This window comes from Meles meles, chromosome 15, assembly GCF_922984935.1.
Source record: "Meles meles chromosome 15, mMelMel3.1 paternal haplotype, whole genome shotgun sequence".
Classification (NCBI taxonomy): domain Eukaryota; kingdom Metazoa; phylum Chordata; class Mammalia; order Carnivora; family Mustelidae; genus Meles; species Meles meles.
The window spans coordinates 32,308,444-32,332,661 of record NC_060080.1 but is presented as its reverse complement, the minus strand read 5'-3'; the positions used below and the strand labels follow the sequence as shown (position 1 = coordinate 32,332,661).

General features: G+C 41.2%; 1 long non-coding RNA gene across 3 annotated transcripts in view; it reads right to left on the bottom strand.

The window, feature by feature from the left end:
* Positions 1 to 737: 737 nt before the first annotated feature.
* The window catches only part of LOC123925977, a 69,028-nt gene continuing 45,547 nt past the window's right edge, over positions 738 to 24,218 (bottom strand). For all 3 annotated transcript variants that reach the window (XR_006815129.1, XR_006815128.1, XR_006815130.1), the window contains 2 exons: positions 22,848 to 22,957; positions 738 to 795 (listed from right to left, as the gene is read on the bottom strand). This is a non-coding gene — a long non-coding RNA (uncharacterized LOC123925977). The remainder of the gene's footprint in view (positions 796 to 22,847; positions 22,958 to 24,218) is intronic.

The window sequence follows — 24,218 nt, the reverse complement described above, 5'->3', positions numbered from 1 at the left end:
CTTTCCATAGTTTGGCTATTGTAGACATTGCCGCTATAAACATTCGGGTACACGTGCCCCTTCGGATCACTACGTTTGTATCTTTAGGGTAAATACCCAGTAGTGCAATTGCTGGGTCATAGGGTAGTTCTATTTTCAACATTTTGAGGAACCTCCATGCTGTTTTCCAGAGTGGTTGAACCAGCTTGCATTCCCACCAACAGTGGAGGAGGGTTCCCCTTTCTCCGCATCCTCGCCAGCATCTGTCATTTCCTGACTTGTTAATTTTAGCCATTCTGACTGGTGTGAGGTGATAATCTCATTGTGGTTTTGATTTGTATTTCCCTGACGCCGAGTGACATGGAGCACTTTTTCATGTGTCTGTTGGCCATCTGGATGTCTTCTTTGCAGAAATGTCTGTTCATGTCCTCTGCCCATTTCTTGATTGGATTGTTTGTTCTTTGGGTGTTGAGTTTGCTAAGTTCCTTATAGATTTTGGATACTAGCCCTTTATCTGATATGTCGTTTGCAAATATCTTCTCCCATTCTGTCAGTTGTCTTTTGGTTTTGTTAACTGTTTCCTTTGCTGTGCAAAAGCTTTTGATCTTGATGAAATCCCAATAGTTCATTTTTGCCCTTGCTTCCCTTGCCTTTGCTGTTGTTCCTAGGAAGATGTTGCTACGGCTGAGGTCGAAGAGGTTGCTGCCTGCATTCTCCTCAAGGATTTTGATGGATTCCTTTCTCACATTGAGGTCCTTCATCCATTTGGAGTCTATTTTCGTGTGTGGTGTAAGGAAGTGGTCCAATTCCATGCTCCTGGATTGGAAGAATAAATATTGTGAAAATGTCCATGCTACCTAAAGCAATCTACACATTTAATGCAATCCCTATCAAAATACCATCCATTTTTTTCAAAGAAATGGAACAAATAATCCTCAAATTTATATGGAACCAGAAAAGACCTCGAATAGCCAAAGGAATATTGAAAAAGAAAGCCAAAGTTGGTGGCATCACAATTCCGGACTTCAAGCTCTATTACAAAGCCGTCATCATCAAGACAACATGGTACTGGCACAAAAACAGACACATAGATCAATGGAACAGAATAGAGAGCCCAGAAATCGACCCTCAACTCTATGGTCAACTAATCTTCGACAAAGCAGGAAAGAATGTCCAATGGAAAAAAGACAGCCTCTTCAATAAATGGTGCTGGGAAAATTGGACAGCCACATGCAGAAAAATATAGCCATATCTTACAGGTGAAGAAATAGATTCTAGAGAGCTAAAGTCACTTGTCTTAGAACCCTCAATTAGCAGGGGGTGGGACCCAGGCAGGCCACTTGGAGCAAGCCCAGGCTCTCCCATGGTTTCACGCAGATTCTTCCAGTAGTCTTCCATCTCTCCACTTGTGGAATAATATTGAGAGAATACATTTTAAATATTAAATGCTTCAGGGGCACCTGCGTGGCTCAGTCAGTTAAGCATCTGACTTTGGCTCGGATCATGCATGATCTCAGGGTCCGGGGATTGAGTGCCCCCCGCCAGCATAAGGTCCCCACACTCAGCAGGGAGTCTGCTTCTCCCTCACCTTCTTCCTCTGCCCCTCCCACCACTTGTGCTCTCTTCCTCTAATAAAAATCTTTAAAAATAAATATTAATTTAGATTAAACTAGAAGAACTTCCTGGCCTAGTTAACATCCTCTTTCCCATGGCTATAAGCCTCTGTTCTTTATTGACTGAGACCCAGGCCTCCATTACAACCTCAACACTGGAAAGGCCCATGGGATTAAATTTAAAAAGCACACCACATTCAGAGGACAAGAGACCAGCTGACCTGCTTTCATCTTGGCATTATGTCTTCACTCCAGATGTTTGTAAAGCTACTATTAAGGAGAGGGCCAATCCTCTCAGGAGAACAGGAAGAAGGACAGATGGCATTAATTTAAGTGACCTTGAGAGACTTCATCTTGAGTTTTTCCTCCTGGAGTGGGAATGGTAACATTTACTATATATTCCTCACACACTGACCAAGGGCCAAGTTTATTAATGTTTATGTTTTTCTCAGGGAGGCACTGAAACCTTTAAGGAAAACAAATCTGGAGCTCTCTGATATTGGCTGACACTCATGACCCAGTGGGGACCCACTGGTCACCCACAGCAGTGACTTTTCAGAATAGCTTGCTATAAACCAAGTTAACTACCAAGGGTAATGGCCTATCCTTTTCTGCCCACTAGATAGATTAACCTATTTTCCATTGATTATAGTTTGTTCTCAAGTAGTTTTCTTCCCAAAGTCTCTATCAAGTTGTGGGTCATAAAAGACCTTGAGTGATACCAGATGCAATTAGATTTGCCAAAAGGTAAAAATTTGTCAGAAATTGTTAAGTAGATTATTCCAGAGCTATAACTTATGAAGAAAACTTAAAACCTAAGTGGAGAAAGTGGGAGTATTATTCTAGGGAGGGATGGAGGGACAGAGCAACAGCTACCTTCTCCCTCCCCAACATCTAAGGAGATTGACAGCTCCTGCAATGGGGTGTTTACTAGAGGCCAGGCACAGCAGCCATGTGCTTTACACACAGCCCAGTTCATCTATACAACAACTCTGGAAGATACACATTATTGCTTAGATTTTACAGTTAAAAAAACCTGGGGGCGCCTGGGTGGCTCAGTGGGTTAAGCCTCTGCCTTTCGCTCAGGTCATGATCCCAGCGTCCTGGGATCGAGCCCCGCATCGGGCTCTCTGCTTGGCGGGGAGCCTGCTTCCTCCTCTCTCTCTCTCTCTATGCCTGCCTCTCTCCCTACTTGTGATCTCTGTCAAATAAATAAATAAAATCTTTAAAAAAAAAAAAAAAAAACCTGAAGTTGAGAGTAAGTTTGTCCTAGGTCACAGAACTACCAAGTGGCAGAGCTGGCGTCTGAAAATACCATTGCCTGATTCCAAATCTGCTATCCTTCTTCCACATACCCTGATCTTATGAGTGGCCCATTGGAGACCCCTGAATATTCTAGAAGCAGGAAAAGAAAGGGCTAGAAGAAATGGATATAAATAAGTAGGCATCTCCTAGACACAACCTGTTATAAAATTTACAAGAAAAGATAATCAGGGCATATAAAGCTGAGGTTGAGAATCAACCATTACAGAATAGTGTTGGTCATGAAACAGAGCCAGGCTCTGTTCCAGTCACTTATAACATGGCTTCTGAGAGCTCTCACCACCTGGTTCAGAAGGTGGTCATGTCTCTATAGGTTACTAAACACCTATTAACTCATCAAAAACATAGAAGTGCCTAAGAAATGCTAATCCCCCAACCCTTTCTCATAGGGGAGGTCCCATAACACCCCTTTGCTATCTCCCCCTCTTTTTAAAGATTTTATTTATTTGATAGAGAAACAGGGAGAGAGGGAACACAAGCAGGGGGAGTGGGAGAGGGGAAAAGCAGGTTTCCCGCTGAGCAAGGAGGTGGGGCTCATCCCAAGACCCGGGGATCATGACCTAACTGAAGGCAGACACTTAACAACTGAGCCACCCAGGTACCCCACCATCCCCCACTTTTATAAGAGATGAGCATTCAACCCAACATAATAAAGCTCACTCCAACCAAATGTGTAACTTTTTCATAGCCCACCTTTCTCTTATAAAATTGTAGAAATTGTAAAACTCACTGAAAAAAAAAAGTCTTGAATAAAAATATACCCTTAGCCAATCTATTTCCTTTGGTTTATTCCCTTTCCTATATAAACTTTACTTATATGTAGGAGACAAAATGTACTTGATAATATGCTTTCAAATAGGATTTCCTTCCTTCCATCTTCCCTATGGCACAGCTCCCAGAAAAAGTCTTCATACCTCATTAAAAAAAAAAAAAAATCACTGACTTTATTAAGAGTTTAGTTCTGGCTAGTCTTTCTGTTCCAAAAGATCTGACTATTGTTGCTTCCCCACCCCTCCCCCTCTCCCGGCCCAAAAAAATATTCTAAGAAGATAATGGAAAAACAAACCTCCACCAGCCGACTGTAAATCTTATCACTAAGGCATTATTAGGTAGAAGATTTGCCACACTTGATAAAGATGCAGCTTTAAGAAAAAGACATGTGACAAAGAATTGCTAATTATAGGATTTGATGCTGGTGCTAGAGAATGTTGTTGGCAATCACTTTGCAAGTGGAACGAATCCATGTATTACATACCTCAAACTTATGCTAGGTTACATCTCAATAAAGCTGTGGAAAACAAATAGATGGGACTCAACAGTTATAGTCAAATGTTCATATTACATTATCCAAAACATCAAAATCATTTCCTAGATTTATGGGATTATGATTTCATTTCTTTCATATTTTTTATATTATTTGGAAATCTCTAAGTACTATTTTTTTTTTAAACACAACTCACCAAGTCCATGTCACATTCCTGCTTCTAGCAGATCCTCTCATCCTTCTAACAGCACAATGTAATAGCAGTTCATGAATGTCTGGAGAAGATTCTAGTCCCTGAAGGGCAGAAGCCTTGTAATTCATTTTGGCTCCTGGCTCAGGGTCTTGCACATAATGGATGTTCAAGAAGTACCTAAATCTATTGAGCCACACCTTATTTATCTCTTGAACATCAAATACACCCTAAAATATTTCCTGGTATCAAGGCCAAACTTCTTAGATCCTTGGATAGCTTATTGAACTGGTGGTTTGTTAACCTCTTTATAAGGCAAGCATGGTACTTCACATGGAAGAATACATTGTTCAATGAAACATTCCCTGCACAATCAATTAAGTGGGAATTAAACTGAACATTCCATGAACAACTTGTAGGCTGTATAAAGCAGCTTGGGGTCCTACTTTATGCTTTTATGGAAAATGAGTAAATATAGTTAATTCTTCTAGAGAGCAAGAAAAGATTGACTTAAAGTGTGGAAGTATCCTTTTTCTCACTAGAGTATGGAAAGTTCTCATTACATATAAGATCCCTCTTGGCAAAATGTTCTAATTTTGTGAATATTGCATTATGTGAGAACTAAGCAATATGGGACTTCTCCTGAAGCATGAAAGAAAGAAAGAAAGAAAGAAAGAAAGAAAGAAAGAAAGAAAGAAAGAAAGAAAGAAAGACTTTAAGTGGGAAATAAGAAAGAGACTTTAAGTGGGAAATCCTATTCTAGATCAGTGGTTTCCAACTGGGGGTAATTTTGTCCCCAGAAGACATGTAGAGACATTTTTGACGATCACAATGTAGGACAGGGGGCACTTCACAACTGGTATCTAGTAGGTAGAGGCCAAGGATACTGCTAAATATCCTACAATGGAAGAGATAGCCTACCACCACAAAGATTTCTTTACTCCAAAATTCCAATAGTAAGGTTGAGAAACCCAGTTCTATAAGAAGCTCTGCCATGTGTATGACCTTCACCAAGTGACTTTCCCTAATCATGATGTGGGGCACGGGATTCTTTCCTTATCTAGCTTATAAGTGAAGACACAAAATGTTAATGAAATATTTGATAAACTGTAAGTACTGATATTAATGTTTTTAAAGCATAAAAACACATAAAAACTAGTTGCTGAGTTATAGGTATCATTAGCCAGCCAGTACAGTTAAAGTAAGCAGCCCTAAGGACATGGTTTCAAACACAGCCATCTAGCACAACAGCGTGTTTTCCCTAGGATCCTAGGGCCCATGCCAAAAGAGACCCTAATACCTCAGACTCTTCTAGAATAAATGTAGTCCCTGAGAGAACATCTAGGAAATGCCTTGGGAACCACTAGGGAAGGATAACTTGTTCACTCCACTGTTGGCCTCCATCTGGCACCAAAGTAATGGCCAATTAGCCTACTAATGGCAGACTTTCAACTAGAACCAACTAGTGAGGCCAAATTTCCTTCCATTCCAGTGACCGTTCCTTAAATACAGAAATTGTTTTCAGTCCATAAATGTTTGTCAAAGACATTCTACTAAAACATGTTGACCTCAAATCTTAACATGTGAGTATATAGAATTTGGGAATTAGTAGTGATAAGTCCAGCTCTAGCCCAAATTTCTATGGAAATAGGGGCAAAGGAGTTCAGAAAAGCAGTTTATATCAAAACATAAAAAGTCAGTTCTTTTCCAGCCAATGAGAACTCTGGTAGAAAACCAACCCTAAAGTAGTTGCCAGAGGGAAAGGTGGCAGGGGGTGGGGAATGGGTACAATGGGTGAAGGAAGGTAGAAGGCACAGGCTTCCAGTTATGGACTAAGTCATGGGAATAAAAGGCACAGCATATGGAATATAGTCAATAGCATTATAATAGTGTTGTATGGAGATGGATGGTAACTATACTTGTGGTGAACAGAGCATTATGTATAGACTTGTCAGACCATTATGCTGTATACCTGAAACTAACATTGTGTGTCAACTACACTTCAATTAAAAAGTTAAAAAGATAAGGGTTTAGGTACACCCAGAAGTTCAAACCACAAGTTTAATTTTTTACAAATCCTTGATATTTAGGACATTGAGTAGCATGCCCCAGAGGTCAATAACTGAACATAAAATTTTAAGATTTCTCCTTGAGTTTTGGCATCAGAATTAGTTCAGTCAACCTGCATCATGATCTCCTATAATAAAGACTAAGTCCTTAGATTTGTTAAATAGATATTAAAATAAGAGGTATTAAGATCTGTGAATTTAAAACCTGAACAAGGGAAAAAGCAGAGGAAAGTAATAGATGATAGATGTGTGGCACTTCAACTTCATCTGTGTTGGGAATCCAGAGTTGAGGCAAGTTATTCTAATATGTATGGCTGTGAATTAAGGCATGAGGATAATATTTTCCAGATCCAGAAACTAAGAAATGTTGGTGATTATAGTTACTATTCTTATTACTAGTTTTTCCTTTCAGAAAACTTTATTAAGAGATCTGAGAATGAAAAATATTAATTCCCTCTATATTCTGTACCTGAAAACATACTCAATCCAAACTTTATTGCAATGTGTTTATGTCTCTTTAAATGATGCCTGGATTAGGGGCTACCAATGATAAACTATGGACAGCTTCTTCTCAAACACCCAAGTGCAAAACATTCTAAGGGCTCTAAAAAACATCCAATCCCACAAGATTTCTGCTTCCTTTTAAAAAGTATTTTTCATTTTTAATTTTCATTGGAACATTTTATGGGTAGGATTACTTGTTCTCTGCATAAGATAAACTAAATGCTATTGGAATATAAAGTCAGAGGAATTATTGTGAACAGGAAAGACCTTGGAAGGTACCACAGAGAGAAATTAGAGTCATGTTTTCAAAGATGAATACAATAATGACAGGAAGAATTTTAAAAATGGAAAGATATTTCATTGTGCCAAACAAAAGGCAAAGGTAAAAAAAATCCAGGGAAAAGAGGATTGAATGATTTGGACCCAAGGGTGAAGGGGAGCCACTGCAAGAAAAATTAAAAAAGAGCACATTACAAAGGGCCTTGAAGGTAAATTTCAATTTGGATTTTTCCTTGCTGATAAAAAAATAAAATAAAATTTTTAAAATGAGGATGCAAGAATTCCTCAATGTCCCAATCCTGCCAGACCAATGACAAATCAAGACAAAATTTTTAACAAGACAGATGTAAAACATAGTACATCAGAAAAGGAAAAACCAAGAGCTAGATGGACCAAGGCCATAGACTGGAAAAACTACAGGCTACCTCTGAAGCTTAATTTCCTTAGCTATCTATCCAAAGCTATATATAAACTTTACTAAGAATGACAGAATACTGATTTGACACCTACTGAAAGATTGGCAGCTATGTTTATTTAAGTACGCTTTCTGCATACCAATAAATATTATTAAAAATGAATCCTTCTTTGGTGGACTCTACCACTCCACAGTCAAAATGTTGCTCAAGGAGAACCAAGCATCATTGATTATCATGAAGACATAATAAAATTAGGTAGTATTATAGTGGCTAAATGATAGGAATATTACTTGAATTATGAAATTCAACAGTTCTACTGGTTCCATCACTCTGGAACATGGTGCTAAATTCTAGAGACCATATTTTAAAAGGACATTGGTTGGTGTATGAGAATTACCCAGAATGGGGCGATCAGGTAGGATATAAAGCCAATCCAAGAATTAAAGAAAAAATCCATATTCCTTAACACTCTGGTTGCCCCATTCCAGACCACTGTATGTAAAATAAGTATTTTTTGTTTGTTTCTCCCCCAAGAGAAAGGAGAATCACAGCAACTTCCCCGAAGAGTTGAAGAACCATCCCAGAGACTTTAACTTGTACTAGTCTGCATGTCAGACCATAAGCAGAGGGAATAAAATATAGAATATAGGGAAATAGCTTTAGATGAATATAATAAGTTCAGACAACTACAGATAGTCATTTGACAACAGACCTTCTCAGGAAATCGTGAGCTTTCCATCACTGGAAGTCTTCAATCAGAAGCCTAGTCACTATCTGTTAAGGAGAATATGGAGGGATTTCTAAATTTGGTGGAAAATCTAGGATTTAATACAACTCCTAGCCACAGGATAGGATTTGCTCTTCCCTGAGACTTTTTTTTTAAACAAGGAAATAAAACCTATTCTAACTTAAATGGGAAATTTTACTGAAAGGACCTAGGGGTGTCTTCTAGAACCACAGGGGCAAGAAGAGTAGTTGGGCCACAGAAGGAACAAGAAACTGGAACAGAAGGTGATCAGGAACCAATCTGTTGCTCCATCTCTTGTTCCCTCCCTTCTTAATGTTTTATATATATTATATAGGTTATGTGTTTATTAAAATATATGTATAAAGTATTCACACACCAAAACATTCAGGTAGCACCAATACTTCCCAAATATCTGGAGGTCTCATTTTGATCCTCAGAGCATATTACCATCTTCATTTCATTCTTCATATTTCATAAACTATAAAACTGATTTGAAATTAAATGGAGTCTACTATTCTTATGGTTAATGGTCTAACTGGGCCTGCATCCAGGCTTTCCCAACTCCTTTCAACTATTCCTTCTACACAACATGCTGCTCCCTTGATTATTTTTTTCCCTTGATTATTTTTTAATAGATTGGTAGGCTCAAGAATTACTTCACAGCCTGATGAACAGTGGTCTATTGCTTCTTACATATCTTTTTATAAGTGGCTTTCAATGACACATTAATGAACTTGGTCTTGAAAATAGTTTCAAATATTATAAATAAAGACAAATTTGTAACTGATATTCCTTCCATCTTGGACAATCGTGTCACCAAATACAAATTTATCCACCATCTCCCCCTTTAAAATATAAGCTCCATGATGGAAGTGCCTAGAATAGCACCTGGCACCATGTAGATGCACAGTAAATATTTGTTGAATGAAAGAGTAAATCTATCTCTCATCTATAGCCCTCCAGAATTCTGAATCCTTTTATAATAAGAACCACTTTCCTGCAGTTATTTTGCTTAGGAGAAAGTTCATCCACTACAGGAAGTTGAATACAACCTTGAACAAGAGATGTAGATCAGATAGATTTCCAAGAACAAATAGGGTCTCCTCTGAAACCTACCTAACCAAAAAGAAAAAGGAAAAAGGAAATAAAAGACCCACATTAAGAATGGTAGATAAAGGCCTCCTTTGGCTGAGATACCTACAGAGGACAAAGTGAAGCTGTGGGTACCTGCATCCAGAGAAAAGGGACGATTGCAAAGAGATCATCAGCTATCCAATAACCCAAAAACAATCTAAGAATCCCTTCTGCAAGTGAAGACCCAACGCAAGATAACTAGAAAGTCCAGTGGACTAGTTTCAGGTACAGCATTGAGCAGGCTTCCAGTGATACGACCAGGACTCCATTTCTCTCCATCTCTCTGCCTTTTTCTGCATTTGGTTCAACCTCCCAGTAGGCTTTCACCCTGGGACTGCAAAAGACTGCACTCTTTCTAGTCTATATCCTTCTAATCTTAAGTTCAGCAGAAAAGAGGGAATCTGCTTCCATGATGGCAAACCAATGTCCCAAAATGAGTCTCACTAACTCCCTACTGGCCTGACCTGGATCAGAGGTCAGGCCTCAACCCACCCACTCTGGCTAGGGAACAGGAGGTTTTGACTGGCCTATGCCTATGCTCCATTTCTAAATCAATTTCTCTTGAAACACACAGACTAAGAGTTGTGGGGAGACAGGATTCCCCCAATGGACTATCAGGATATAGTTTTCATACAGGGAACTAGATGCTAGAGGCTAAAACCACTAATATGTACTCCATTTTCCAACTAAACTTAGGTATGGCTTTTACTCTACTTGGCCAAGAATATGCTTTGTTCTTGGATTCTCAGAATCCCTCAAGACAACAGAAGCAGCAGAAATTTGGGAACATGAATTAAAAGCTGGCTCCTGCTTATTATTTGCCATGTGGCCCAAAGTTATTTAGCCTCACTAATCCTTAACATCTCATTTATAATTCAGTGATAATACCACCTTTCTCAGTTATTAGGACTTGGAGAATGTACACAAATTGTTCAGCTCATTGACTAGTGAATCCCAAAAATGGCTGTGATTATGGTGATAATGATGGGACATTTAGCTGCCTCACTGCCAGTACAACTCGTTCACCTATTTCTCTATTTCACCATGCTTGGCATGCTCTTAATGAGGCATAGCCAACATGAAGGTGCAGTGACCATCCTAATCCATGTGTCCTACCTTTCTTTGATTATAACCTCATTTATAGGAGGCTAAAATTAATTCCACTAACCTTATCCCTACTGTATCTTTTGGTACAGATTATATGAAACAAAAAGAATATTTTTTTCCTCTCCTACAAGATTAAAAATTTCAGTTAGTTCTATCCTAGAAAGTAGATACTTTATCACTCTTAAAAACAAAACAAACGTCAAATCCCTTTAGAACACTGGTCATAGAAAAGTCCAATTTAAAACGAACACATTTTGCTTCTGTCATTCTCTGCCTCCACAATTCTGACATTCTCTACAAAATCCTTTTTTTTTTGAATAATAGAAACACCCACAGTATCACTCCCTGTTGGTAGGGCCTAATGAAGCTGGTTCCTCAACAGAAATGGGGAAATTTTCTCTCCCAGCACCTTCCCAAAGTCTGTGAAAATGGATCTTCCATCTTGAATATAGAAAGTCCCCATTTTGGTTCTTCCTTAGAACGCGCTGCCTAAACTTCAGGCTCTCAATGACACTGGGAAGGGCTTGTGAGGACTATTAGATAGAAGGCAATATTTCTCGGCGCATTTTAATACATCTGTATTTCAAATGCTTTTTCTATGTCCTTTGTCTTTCACTATCAATAGTAAATCCTCAGAAGACTTTGTGGCATGGTCCATAATTCAGCTTGTCCTCATTCAATTTTATTCTATGTTGGAGAAAAAATATAACTGATTACAGTCACTCTTGGCACTCTGTGAGCATCCGTTACATCAGAGGTAAAACTCAGTTTTATGATTTGGGTCATAATGACATTCTTAGAACATGTTTTACTACTAAAGTTATCCTAAAAGAATTTTTTAAAAAGTACCTTGATTCCATGGAACATTTCTAAAACCCCCGTTTTCTGACCTCTTCTGGAAGTAGGTTAATTTGTCAGCAATAGATCACTTAGCATTAATTACATTCTTAGATTTACTTTAGGAAATGTTAGAGGGCCAGGTGAGAGGGCCAGGTGAATTATGTATTCCAAAGTGTAGAGATTCAGAAGAACACTTCAGATTGTAGGATTCCTTGACCACATTGGATTCTCTTCATCATTGTGTTCAGCACGAATCAGGGCCCACAGACAGAAGCTCAAAAATCAAAACCATCAAACTCAAGTGGATGCCCATGATGTGTGGTCATGAACTAGCTAAACCCAGCACATTCTTTTCTAGTAAAGAGCATTTACAGGAGATAGTCACTGTGAAAGTATCTGTGTAAGGATTATAAAAACACAGATTACTAAATATTCTCTTTGACATAGATAAAACTTCAAGTAAATTCTCTTCCAGACTAAACTGAGTTAATGAAGCCAGAACAGAGCATTTTCTTCAGTGATCATGAAAAGGATTTCTCAGGTTAAGTCTCGCTGACCAATCAATCTGACCACATCAACACCCAGCCCCATCCCTCAACACCTGATTTCCCTGGAAGGCACTGGCATTTAAGATCCTAAGAAACGCTGTTTAAAATCAAATCCTACTTATGAACAGACTCCAATTTACCTTTCTGCTTTCAATAGACGAAGATGCATTTTTTTTTTATTTCTTTGGATTTTATCCTCTCTTCAGCCTTAAGGGCACTATCTTTTTATAGAACTTATGATTAAATTATTTCCTGGACTTTGGAGGAAATGAAGCTTGGGGAGCTTGAACAAGACTTACTATAGATCAGAGAACCTCCACTCCTACTCCTAGCTCATCTGTTAGAGCTCTGGGAGAGGAGGAGAGGATGGTGATAAAGTCAAGTAACCTAAATCAGAGTCCTCCTGTCTCCCTCCACACTATGTACTGGCGTCCTTATCAGCACATTCATGTATCCCCCATCCTCCTGCAGCTTACAGACAAGCAATGCTACCACCAAAACACAGTACATTAAATGCCGCATGAGCGCACATGGGTTAGCCACCTTCAAGACAGACTTTCCAGGTGTACAATTTGTGTACGTCATGTTCTCTGCAGGATCCCAAGCTTCCTTTCATGCTCTGTTGTTGTGGTCTTGAGGTTCTTTGTTAAAAATGCTGCAGCATGGGGCGCCTGGGTGGCTCAGTGGGTTAAAGCCTCTGCCTTCGGCTCGGGTCATGATCCCAGGGATCGAGCCCCACATCGGGCTCTCTGCTCCGCCGGGAGCCTTCTTCCTCCTCTCTCTACCTGCCTCTCTGCCTAGTTGTGATTTCTCTCTGTCGAATGAATAAAAAAATATTAAAAAAAAAATGCTGCAGCATTCATGTTGCTATGGGCCCAGCAAGTTCTGTAGCTAGTCTTGGCCACACTTGTCATCCAAGGTCAGATGCAGGCCCTTCTGCTCAGGCCCAGTCTGGCATCTGGAGCTCCTTCTCCGGAGCAGACTCCAAGGACTCAGCATGTTTCCCTTTCCTCCTTAGTGCTACCATGGCATTCTTCCTTCCTTGGGCTTGCCACCCTCCTAAATTGACTGCAGAATGATACTTCATGCATTGGTTCATCTACTTCCTAGCTGACAAGGATATTTTTCATTTGATGATCTTATAAACACTAAAGAGAAAACTAATAAGAGGTTATAAATTTACTAGCTAAGAAATGGCAGATCAGTTACATTGCAGCCTGTTTTATTATCAGGGATGGAACAAAAACTCCAGCCCACTAAGCCCAAACAGCCAAGCAGGGGAAAGCACATACTACTTGGGTGACTAGCCTTTCTGCAGCCCAAACTGGGTCCCTAACACCTAAGGAGGGGAACCCCTGGGGCATTTTCTCAGAGGTTAAGACTCCACTAGACTCCAGAGCAAGCAAGTCAGATGAGCTCAAAGGACAGGGCCCTCTGCTCTGAGATCTGGAACACTTTTATGAGAAACAGCCTAGGATTAGACCCATTTTGATGGGCACTGTGATGCTTGGGGAGGGGGGGGTGAGCTTTTTGCAAAGGTCACACAGCTAACAGATGAAGGAACCCGATCCAATCCACAGGTCTCCAAATCACTATCTCTTGACCTGGGCTGCCAGGCTCACTAGGACTCCAATCTTCCAGGGCAGGGCTTTGCCTCTCCAGGATTCTCCCGAACAAATTTTCAGCTGCTGTTTAAGGAAGTGAGTAGAAACAGAAACAAGTAGCCCCACTCCCCCAGCAGCTTCAGTTCCTAATCGTAAATGTGTGCTTTGGGGAAGAGGCGGCAGCCTAGCCAGTTCTAACCTCTGAGGGGGCCAGACTGGAGAGAGGGACAGGTAAAGGCACCCCATTTCTACTTGCCAGGGAGCTGCACTCTGGGAAAGGGTCTTTATAGAGAACAGAGGCTCTGGAGAAGAAGGGCAGTGGTGTGAGGTCACAGCACATGAGAAGGTGAAGGGAAGGGCCGGGGATAGTGCCCAGAGAGGAGCAGTTTCAGCAGCTGCCAGAGGGAGAAACCATGAAGAAAGGAAGATGTGAAGTTTAATTTTTAGAAAGCCTTCTGAGGGCAAGTTTGCACAAATACCTATGCTGCCCTTCTAACTGAACATGGTTAAAAGACATTCTTCACATCTCCTGAAGCTAGACTGCTGTTTCTTTAATGCAACATCAACATCCTGGACCACAGGAGACTCTGGGATTGAAGTTACATAGGGAATAATTCAGCATTCCCCCCATTTCTACTGCTTTGGAAGTACCCGAAGCCTCTCTGGTAGGATTCATCCTAACCCATGAATTTTGCCACTAGCCAGAACTCGGGTAGATACTAGCTACTTCTTTTTTTTAGTAAGAAACTTTTTTAAAAATTTTTATTTATTTATTTATCAGAGAGAGAGACAGAGAACAAGCAGGCAGAGTGGCAGGCAGAGGCAGAGAGAGAAGCAGGCTCCCCGCTGAGCAAGGAGCCCGATGTGGGACTCGATCCCAGGATCCTGGGATCATGACCTGAACCGAAGGCAGCGGCTTAACCAACTGAGCCACCCAGGTGTCCCTTTAGTAAGAAACTTTTAAAAGGCAAAACAAAACCACAGAAATAAAACATCAGTTTTTAAGAAGCATACAGGCCGAGATTCCAGCAACATATAATCAGCTACCTAGAGAGCAGAAAATCAACCATATATCCAATGATTAGATGAATTCCATCCAAAATGTTAAAAATAAGGTTTGGTTATGCAGATCCAGCAGGGATGAGGGTTTCCCTAATAAATATCTGGATTCCAAATGAGACCTTAGACTCTTGAGGACCCTGGGAGCATGTGTATATATTCAGAAATAATTAGTCATCATTCACTGGACCCTTATGCTAATTTTTTTAAAACCTTAGTGAAGTCCCAGGTTAAGAATCCATTAAATTAGATTTGCTCCTTGGAGATGGATTTCCAGATTAACAAAGCAGAGTAGTGAAATAGGGAAACTCACATCATATCTGGGGAAGAACTTAAAGAGGCTATTTTCACCTTAGCAGGGAATAATTCATTTGGCAAGCCACTGGGGGCAGGGAGTTTGGGGGGGTTGGGGGTGGTGATGGAGAGAGGCTAAACTGTCAGAAGTAAAAAATCTTGATTAGGTTAACTCCGCTCCTGAGAAAATGGTTATCTCTGCCAGCAAGAGTTTTCTAGCCTCTTTAAGTTCCCTTAAATTTCCCTTTAAGTTCCATTCCCTGAAACGGAGATTAGCTCCAAGAGTGTGTGGGGCAAGGGAAACATTTTTTCCTTGGACTAGAACACAATCCACTCTAATGAAATTAGATTTTTTTTAAAGATTTTATTTATTTGACAGACAGAGATCATAAGTAGGCAGAGAGGCAGGCAGAGAGAGAGGAGAAAGCAGACTCCCCGCTGAGCAGAGAGCCCAAAATGGGGCTCATCCCAGGACCCTGGGATCATGACCTGAGCCGAAGGCAAAGGCTTTAAGCCACAGAGCCACCCAGGCGCCTCATGAAACTGGATTTTTAAGTGGACAAAGAACTTCCATAACTTTTACCTCGATCTCTCCTCACGAAGAGGATAAATTATGTTGTCACGTGATCCAAACTGTCCCAGTTCCATTTTGTTTTTATTGGAGGTAAAATTCATATAAAATGGATCTACACAATCCAGTGGCCTGTAAAACATTCACAATGTTGTGCAATCACCACCTCTAGTTTCAGGACATGATCAGTCTGAAAGGAAATTCTGTACCCACTGAGTAGTTGCTCCCTTCCCCTGGCAACTACCAGGTCTATTGTCTGTTTATTTAGCTCCCAGTTTCCTATAAAAGAAGCCATTCAACATGTGTCCTTTAGTCTCTGACTTCTTTAGCATAAGATTTTTGAGATGCATCCATATTATAGCTTGTATCTGTACATTCTTTTTCATGGCTGAATAATGTTCCATTGTGTGCTGATATCACAATTTTGTTTACCCACTTGGCTGATGGACATTTGGGTTGTTTCTGCTTTTTGGCTAGTAGGAATACTGCTGCCAGGAATCTACTAATATTCTTATAAAGTACCTCATTATCCTCAGATATATATATATATATATATATATATATATATATATACCCATATATCTATATATGGAGAGAGAGAAAGATATTGCCTCATCTGCGCCTGTAATACATCCTCCCTGCTTATCTCAGGATTTTCCTCAGACACCAAGATATAAATTTCAAAGGTATAATTCCAAGTCACCCATTTACTAAATGGTAGGACTCAGGTACTTGAATTCTTAGTAGATAGCTCCGTACCCCACGCAGGACTTCTAGTCCTTAACTATTTTCATCTGGGACCAATTTTCCTTCAGCAGGGAACCCATACTAATAATTTCCCAATCCAAACCCCACTGAGAACAGCGGCTAGATATTAAGCTCCAAGGAAACAGAAATTATGCTTTATTCATCTCTATGGTCCCACATCTAATACAGCATCTATCTAGCACAGAGCTGACACCAAAAAAAGGTTTGGAGGGAGGGAAAGGAAAAGAGGAAGAAAGGACACATTAGGAACACATTATCAAGGTTAAGAAAGCACAGTAACACCTCTCACACCTTATTGACGGGGGCCACGTTTCCAGATTCCCAGGAGAGGACTGAAACCATGGGGAGTACCAAACCTTGTATACTCTATATTTTCCCTATAATTAAAACAACCCCCAAACAGAGTCATCTGCCCACCACCACCACTACAACAGCAAACCAAGATTTATTTCAACTTAGGAATGTGACTTTTTAAAAAAATTTTTTATTATTGTATGTTAGTCACCATACAGTACATCATTGGTTTTTGATGTTGTGTTCCAGGATTCATTATTTGCGTCTAACACCCGGTGCTCATTGCAACGTGTCCTCCTTAATACCCATCACCGAGAGAAATGTGACATTTTAACAATCTGATATTTCCTGATCAGCACTAGGGAGAGAATCTGCTTGGTAAAAATCCCCACTATTCCCTTCGACCCCCAACTAGAAGATGTAACCTTTCTTTTTTCTTTTGCTAACAACTTCTTGCCCTTCCCTCCTTCCTATAAAAACCTTCCATATTGTACAACTCTTAAGAGCATCTCTCCATAGTACTTGCTAGATAGGATGTTGCCAGATAACATAACTTAAATAAAGTCAATTAGATCTTGATGTTTACTTGAGTGAATTTTTGTTTTTTAACATTGTACGTATATACCTATGAAAATTTAGTTTCTAAATTAGGCACAGTAAGATTAACAACTAAAATAGAACAGTTATAAGAATAGACTGGGAGGTGCCTGGGTGGCTCAGTTGGTTGGGCCACTGCCTTCAGCTCAGGTGGTGATCCTGGAGTCCTGGCATCGAGTGCTGGCATCGAGTCCCGCATCGGGCTCCCAGCTCTGTGGGGAGTCTGCTTCTCCCTCTGATCTTCTGCTCTTTCATCTCTCTCTCACTCGCTCGCTCTCTCCCAAATAAATAAATAAAATCTTAAAAAAGAAAGAAAGAATAGACTGGGACAAGCGAGCTGTGACTGTGGTCTCTCAAAATCTTACTGCACTGTACTCACTCTGTGTGAGGATGTATGATGATAAAAGGTCTACATGAGGTGGTGAATGACATAGGCATTGTGATACAGCATTAGGCTACTTGGGACTTTCCGATGATTGGTCAGGAGTGCTTCCAGACCACAGGTAACTGGAACTAAAGAAAATGAAACCCCACGTTAGGGTTGAGGGAGATACTATATTTGGACCTGTGACTTCCTGAGTGTTGTGCTTTTACACACCATGGGATCATGAGCCCCAATGAAGTCCTGACTGTAAAAGTAAAAATAAGGGGGGGGGGGGGGGATAGAAAGTGCTGTGGTCAGATCCCCAAACAGCAAAATTCCTGCCACGGTATCAAGCCTTTTTCTCTTTCCTGTTTTGAAACCATATCATGGTCTAAAAACAAACATGAAAACTAAAAACAGCAGCAAAAACAACAACAACACTTCCTAACGGGCATTAGTTCTATCGTCCTATTGCCAAGGTTATACTGTCCAACCCATTCTCTATGTCCAGGACAAATTATAGCTCTGAGCACACCATTCTATCCAGGTGAGCTCTGGATTTACAATCTTACCAAAGACTACAGAGTTTCTAGGACACTGGACAGATTCAAGATGGATTCCAATCCTGGAATGACTATAGAATCAAAATCTCAGATGCCTGTCCAAGCCCTACTCCCAGCTTTGGTTTTTTAAGATTTTATTTTAGAGAGAACATGCACAAGCAGGGGGAGGTACAGAGGCAGAGAATCTTAAGCCAACTCTCTGCTGTGCACAGAGCCTAATGCAGGGCTCCATCCCACCACCTTGAGACCATGACCTGAACTGAAATCAAGAGTCTGATACTTAATGGACATGAGCCACCCAGGAGCCATCCCCCATCCTAATTTCTCACCTATTGCAGTACGCATAAGAAATCTTGGCAGAGGGGTGCCTGCGTGGCTCAGTGGGTTAAGCCTCTGCCTTTGGCTCAGCTCATGATCCCAGGGTCCTGGGATCAAGCACCGCATCTGGCTCTCTGCTCAGCAAGGAGTCTGCTTCCCCCACTCTCTCTGCCTGCCTCTCTGCCTACTTGTGATCTCTCTCTCTAATAAATAAATAAAATATTTTTTTAAAAAAAAAGAAATCTCTGCAGAGCATGTTGGGCTAAGTGAAGAGCTGCTTAGAGCTGACACATGGGCTTGGACCTACTGAGACTTATGGGAAACTGCTCTAAATAGGAACAAAAACCCAACTAACAAAATCTATGGTAGTAACTTAGAGCTTAAAATTTTCCTAGTTCCTGTGGGAACTTTCACATTAGCATCCAGTCTTCATGATGACTACCTAAAGTAGGTAGCAGTCCCATTTTGCAGATGAGGAGCCTGAGGCTAAGTACATTGATTCATCCAGCTGTGGAGTAGCAGATCTACTGCTCTAAGCCAGGTCTTCTGATTATACCCATTGTTTCCCATTGTTTAGGACATCGATTGTATTTTAACAATCTTCTGATCTTAATGCGTATCCAAGCTTGGGAACAGAATCCAAAAGGTGGTGGGATGGAGTCTGTTTCTGATAAGCTACCAAGTACAGCTGGTTTTGGGGCCCACATTCAGGAATGAGTGCGGAGTAGACCACCACTGAAAGACCACCGCTACCCAGAGAGCTCAAGTTTGGCCAAGTGTTCACATGGCCCAGTAATTCCCCACAGACTTAGCCCGAACTTCAACCAGGCTTCTCTCCTTCTCACAGGGCCCTGAACTTGGACTCGTCCCAAGCCTGAGCCAGCACTAACATGTAGAACATGGAGCTCTTAACAGCTCACCCCTGGGAATAGACCAACCACACTGAGAATATTCCGGTCAAACCACCCCATCCTGTCACCTTTCCACCCTAACTGCTTATCCAATTTCCCCACAGAAGTTCCTCCTACTCCTGCTTCCCCTCCCTATGAAAGAAAAACCTTTTCGTCCCTTGCTTAGTTTTGAGACTCTTGTAGATCCTAAAGTCTGGGTGTGCCTCTTACTACAATTGTCTCTGAATCAAGTTTCCCCTTACCTAAGTCCAGGTTTGTTTTCATTTGAAAAAGGCCTGTGGCACTCCCTGAGCCTCAAGCTTCAGAGAATCTGGGGCCACTATTTTGGGTTCTTTTGTGTATGCAGGACTCTGGCCAGGGGGCTGACCCCATCATGGACAGCCGTGGGCCGCCAGGTCAGGCTGACAGGTGTTTGCATTTTACGGCAGACCTTTCTGACCTCAGTTTCAGGACTCCATTTCTGGCATTTGAACCTCAGACCTATGGGGATCCTGAGGTGAAAGCCTTTCTATTTCTGCAGTTAATTCCTCAAAACGGAGAAAGATAAAAGTCTCTGCCGTGACCAATTTCTCTCCAGAGATGCACCCAGCATGCATACTGTGCAGAGATGTCAAGGCCCCATCTGTCAAAGTGATCTTGACAAGCGACTATTCCCCACCTCCCAACAAACTGCTTCCTTTGGTTTTTGTGACTCCTCAAGGTTGAGACACTTCCCTAAAGTATGACGAAGCAGAATCTCAACAGACCTAGGCTGCCACCCCACCCCTCCATCTCCCAGCTCAACATTGGCCATGGCTTAGCAAAACTCTTGCCAGGAAATCACCCAGGCTCTTAAGATGCAGAAGAGAGTGCCAAAGAGTGAAATTAAAAGAACGGTTTTCTAAATGTAAAATCCCTTCCCATCAGAATTAGAAAGCGTTAGGCTGTTTCTCGTCTAATGCTAAAAATGAGTTCATTTGATGGTTGTTTCTATAATTATACAATTATGCCCTATTACACAATTCTGTGATGTTGCCAACTTTGTCTTTCAAGAAAAAGAAAAACAAGTTCTTAGTCATAAATTTAAGAAAAGACTGTCACAGGAAATGCTGTCTGTAAAGCTACCAGCACAGCTCTAAAGAAACCATGGTAGGTAACACCTTTCTGACACCTCTAGGAGACTTAAAAAAAAAAAAGTGACCAAGAGGTTAATAAGCAGCACATGCTGGGAGGAAAAACCCTGAAGTGGAGACACCTGGGTTTAAATCACAGCTCACCACCCAAGGCAAGTCACACAACTTCAATTTGATTACTTGATCTATAGACATAGGCACGAATAACACAACATAGCCTACCTCGTTGGATAGGGGAGAGCAAGGCAATTTGAAAGCATTTTAGAACAGTCAAGTGTTGTGCTCGCTTCGGCAGCACATATACTAGAACAGTCAAGTGTTTTAGAAAAGCAAAGCTACAAATATGAATGCCATCATCATGCCCTTCCAGTCACTGGAGCTCGACTGCTATGTGTCCTTTATTTTATGATCTCCAAATAACAAACAACTCTCCCCTTTGGAACACATTCCGAAGTGTTCACAAAGGCTTTTGTCAAAAAGTCATTTATACTGATCAGCCTTGTTACATTAACAAAATTCACGATGCATGCAAATATTTCTGGATAAGTCTTAAATCATATACCATGAACTTAGTAAAATAGCACTCCACTGTGCTCACAAGGCCTCACTTGAACTCTTTTGGGGATTAAGCAATTTATGTAACTCAGTAAAACTGGCAGTATACGTAAAGGCTCAGGTTTTTCTCCTTTTTAATGGACTGAAAACTTTGTAATGTTTTTCCAAACAAGTCTTACAATGTCTCAAATATAGTCCTGTTCTCATAATGTACCTGCCGCAAGATTTCTTATACTATCCCTGTTGTAGTGAAGAAAACCAAGGCACAAACAAGTTAGTCAAAAGGAGTTTTAAGGGGCACCTGGGTGGCTCAGTGGGTTAAAGCCTCTGCCTTCAGCTCAGGTTATGATCCCGGGTCCTGAAATTGAGTCCCACATCAGGCTCTCTGCTCAGCAGGGAGTCTGCTTCCCTTCCCTTCTCTCTACCTGTCTCTCTGCCTACTTGTGATCTCTGTCTGTCAAATAAATAAATAAAATCTTTAGGGGAAAAAAAAGGAGCTTTTAAAGGTCTATTTTGTTTCTCTAGTCTTGAGTCTGGAAAAGAAGTTGAAAGTGAAGTCTCTCCCTTATGAGACTTTACCTTGGGTGGCGAAGGGGTCCCGGCAGCCCAGAGGGGTAAGAGAAGATCCTGTGGAAGGCTGGAATTCTGGACCAAGACTTCAAACACAGCTGTCACCACAAAAATTCAAAACCAGCTCAAGAGCATACCTGGGCCTATTCTCCACTGAAACACTCTCCTCTTTGGTTGTGCTCAAAATGCTGCCTTGGGGCCAGCAGCAGAAAGAGTAGCCTCTTGTTAGAAGTTCATGGCCTCAGGCCCCACTGGAGACCACTAAATAAGAAAATCTGGGAGCAGGGCCCGTCTGCTTCCACATGCCTTCCTGATGATCCTAAGGCTCACCTCTGTTTGGTGCTTATCTCGTGATATAGTGCAAGTCTGAGGAGGCTGTTCCCAGGGCCTGAAGTGATCCTAGGTTCAGGGCAAACTCCCTTTATCTGCCATCTTGTAGGATTTTTATTAAAAGAAAAAAATTGAAGTCATGAGTTTTGTTTTAAAACAAACTAACCAAAGCACTACAGAAGAGAGGACACCTGCGATCCTGCTTCCCAGAATGAACCACTCAGGGTCGCTGCATTGCGTAACCCCGGGGCCGTGTTTCACGCAGAATGCAATGCACGTTATCGAACACAGGAGTCTGGACCACAATTCATATTTTTGTGAATATCCCTCAACACCTCCTCCATGGTTTGAAAACTTGCTTACTGACAATTTAGAACCCTTATCAGTATTATAATAAACAACTTAGAGCTGTTTCTCTTTGTGGCTTATCCCCTTATTAGCTTATGCAGAGACTAAAGTTTTTCTTTTTATTTACAGTGTTGCAATTCTGTTCTTCCTGTTAGCAAGCATTAATTCCCATTATCTTGAGATCTCTGACTTAGGCTTGCTCAAACACATTAGGCTTTATATTTACTAATCACCAAAGCATCTAGCTCAATGAAGAACTGGTTAAAAAAAAGAAAACACGTGGCTGCCCCATTTTTTATTCCTATCAACACTGCACAGGGTCGTAATTTCTCTACTTCCTCACCAGTCTTTGTTATTGGACATCCCCACTTCTGGCTATCTACCGAGAATCACTGAAAGCGGGAGCTTAAAGCGGTATTTGCACACCCATGTTGACAGCACTGTTCCCAACAGCCCCAAAGTAGAAGCAACCCAAATGGCTGTCAACAGACGAATGGATAAACAGAATATGGTATACGCATAAAATCGACTACTCAGATTTGAGAAGGAAGAAAAAACCCCGTCACAGCAGGCACCTTGAGGACATGATGTTCAGGCACCGAAAAGACAAATACAGCACTCCCCATGTGAGGTATCTCAAGGAGTCAGATTCACAGAAACAAAGTTGGATGGTGACTGCCAGGGGCTGGCGGGAGGGGGGAAACAAGGGGAGATGTTTAATGGATAAGAATTTCAGGTTTTCAAGATGAAAAGGTTCTGGAGATCTGTTTCACAACAATGTGAACACACTTAATACTACTCAACCATACACTTAAAAACGGTGAAGATGATAAACTTCTACGTTATGTGTTTTTACCACAAGAAAAAAGCACACTCAGCTTCACGTCTAAATATAATCTGCGGGATTTGGATGTTTGGTTTATTTACAAAACTAAAAGGGTCGAACCCATACAAGCAGAGAGTAGAATGCCGGTTGCCAGGGGCTGGGGGAGGGAGAAAGGGGGAAGTTGTGGGTCAACAGGTATAAAATTCCAGTTATGAGAGATGAATAGTTTCTAAAGATCTGCTGTTCAACATGGTGCCTGTAGTCAATGCCGTATTGTACCCATAAAAAGTTGCTAAGTGAGTAGATGCCGTGTTAAGAATTCTTACTATTGGGGCGCCCAGGTAGCTCAGTCAGTTAAGTGCCTGGCTCTTGATTTTGGCTCAGGTCATAACCTCAGGGTTGGGAGGTCAAGCCCAATGTTGGGCTCTGCTCTGGGCATGGAGCTTGCTTAAGATTCTCACTCCCTCTCCTTCTGCTTCTCCCTCCTCTCCCTTTCTAAAATAATAAATAAGAATTCTTACAATAAAAAATAGAAGTGAATACAAATGCTCAACCTCACTGGTAATCAGAGCCATGCAAATTAATGGAAAAAAGAAGAGAAGGGGGAAATAGAGATCCTAACGCCAAGATGAAGTTCTTTCTAGACTGAGGCCATTTGACAGTGATTACCCACATGTTTCCTAGATCAGTACTGCTTTCCCATAGCTTTGAAGGAAGCTAATTAGCCAAATTGAGTCTTGTCAGCTGAATCACAGAGGAGACCTTTCCCGCATACTCCAGATGCTCTTTGGTCACTGAAGTTCAACTACTTTCCAGTATCTGGAATTCTTCAGTGGCCTGTTTTCCCCTTCCACCTGTGACTAAATGGACCTTTAATCAATTTGCATCGTGTTGAAGCAAGCTGCTCTGGAATGGATGGTGTCCCTGTGCTCTAGGCGCTGGTCGAGGAAACACTGTGGTCCCTCCAAGGAGCCAGCTCATAACAGAAGGCACGACAGGCATTTAATAACCCTGGAGCACTGGGATTGCAAGCTCCGGGCCTGCGTGAGGCTGGAAGGGGGAATCTGCACTTCAGTACAGGAGAGCCAGGCCCCTCCTGGAGCCGCGCAGCTTCTGGCTG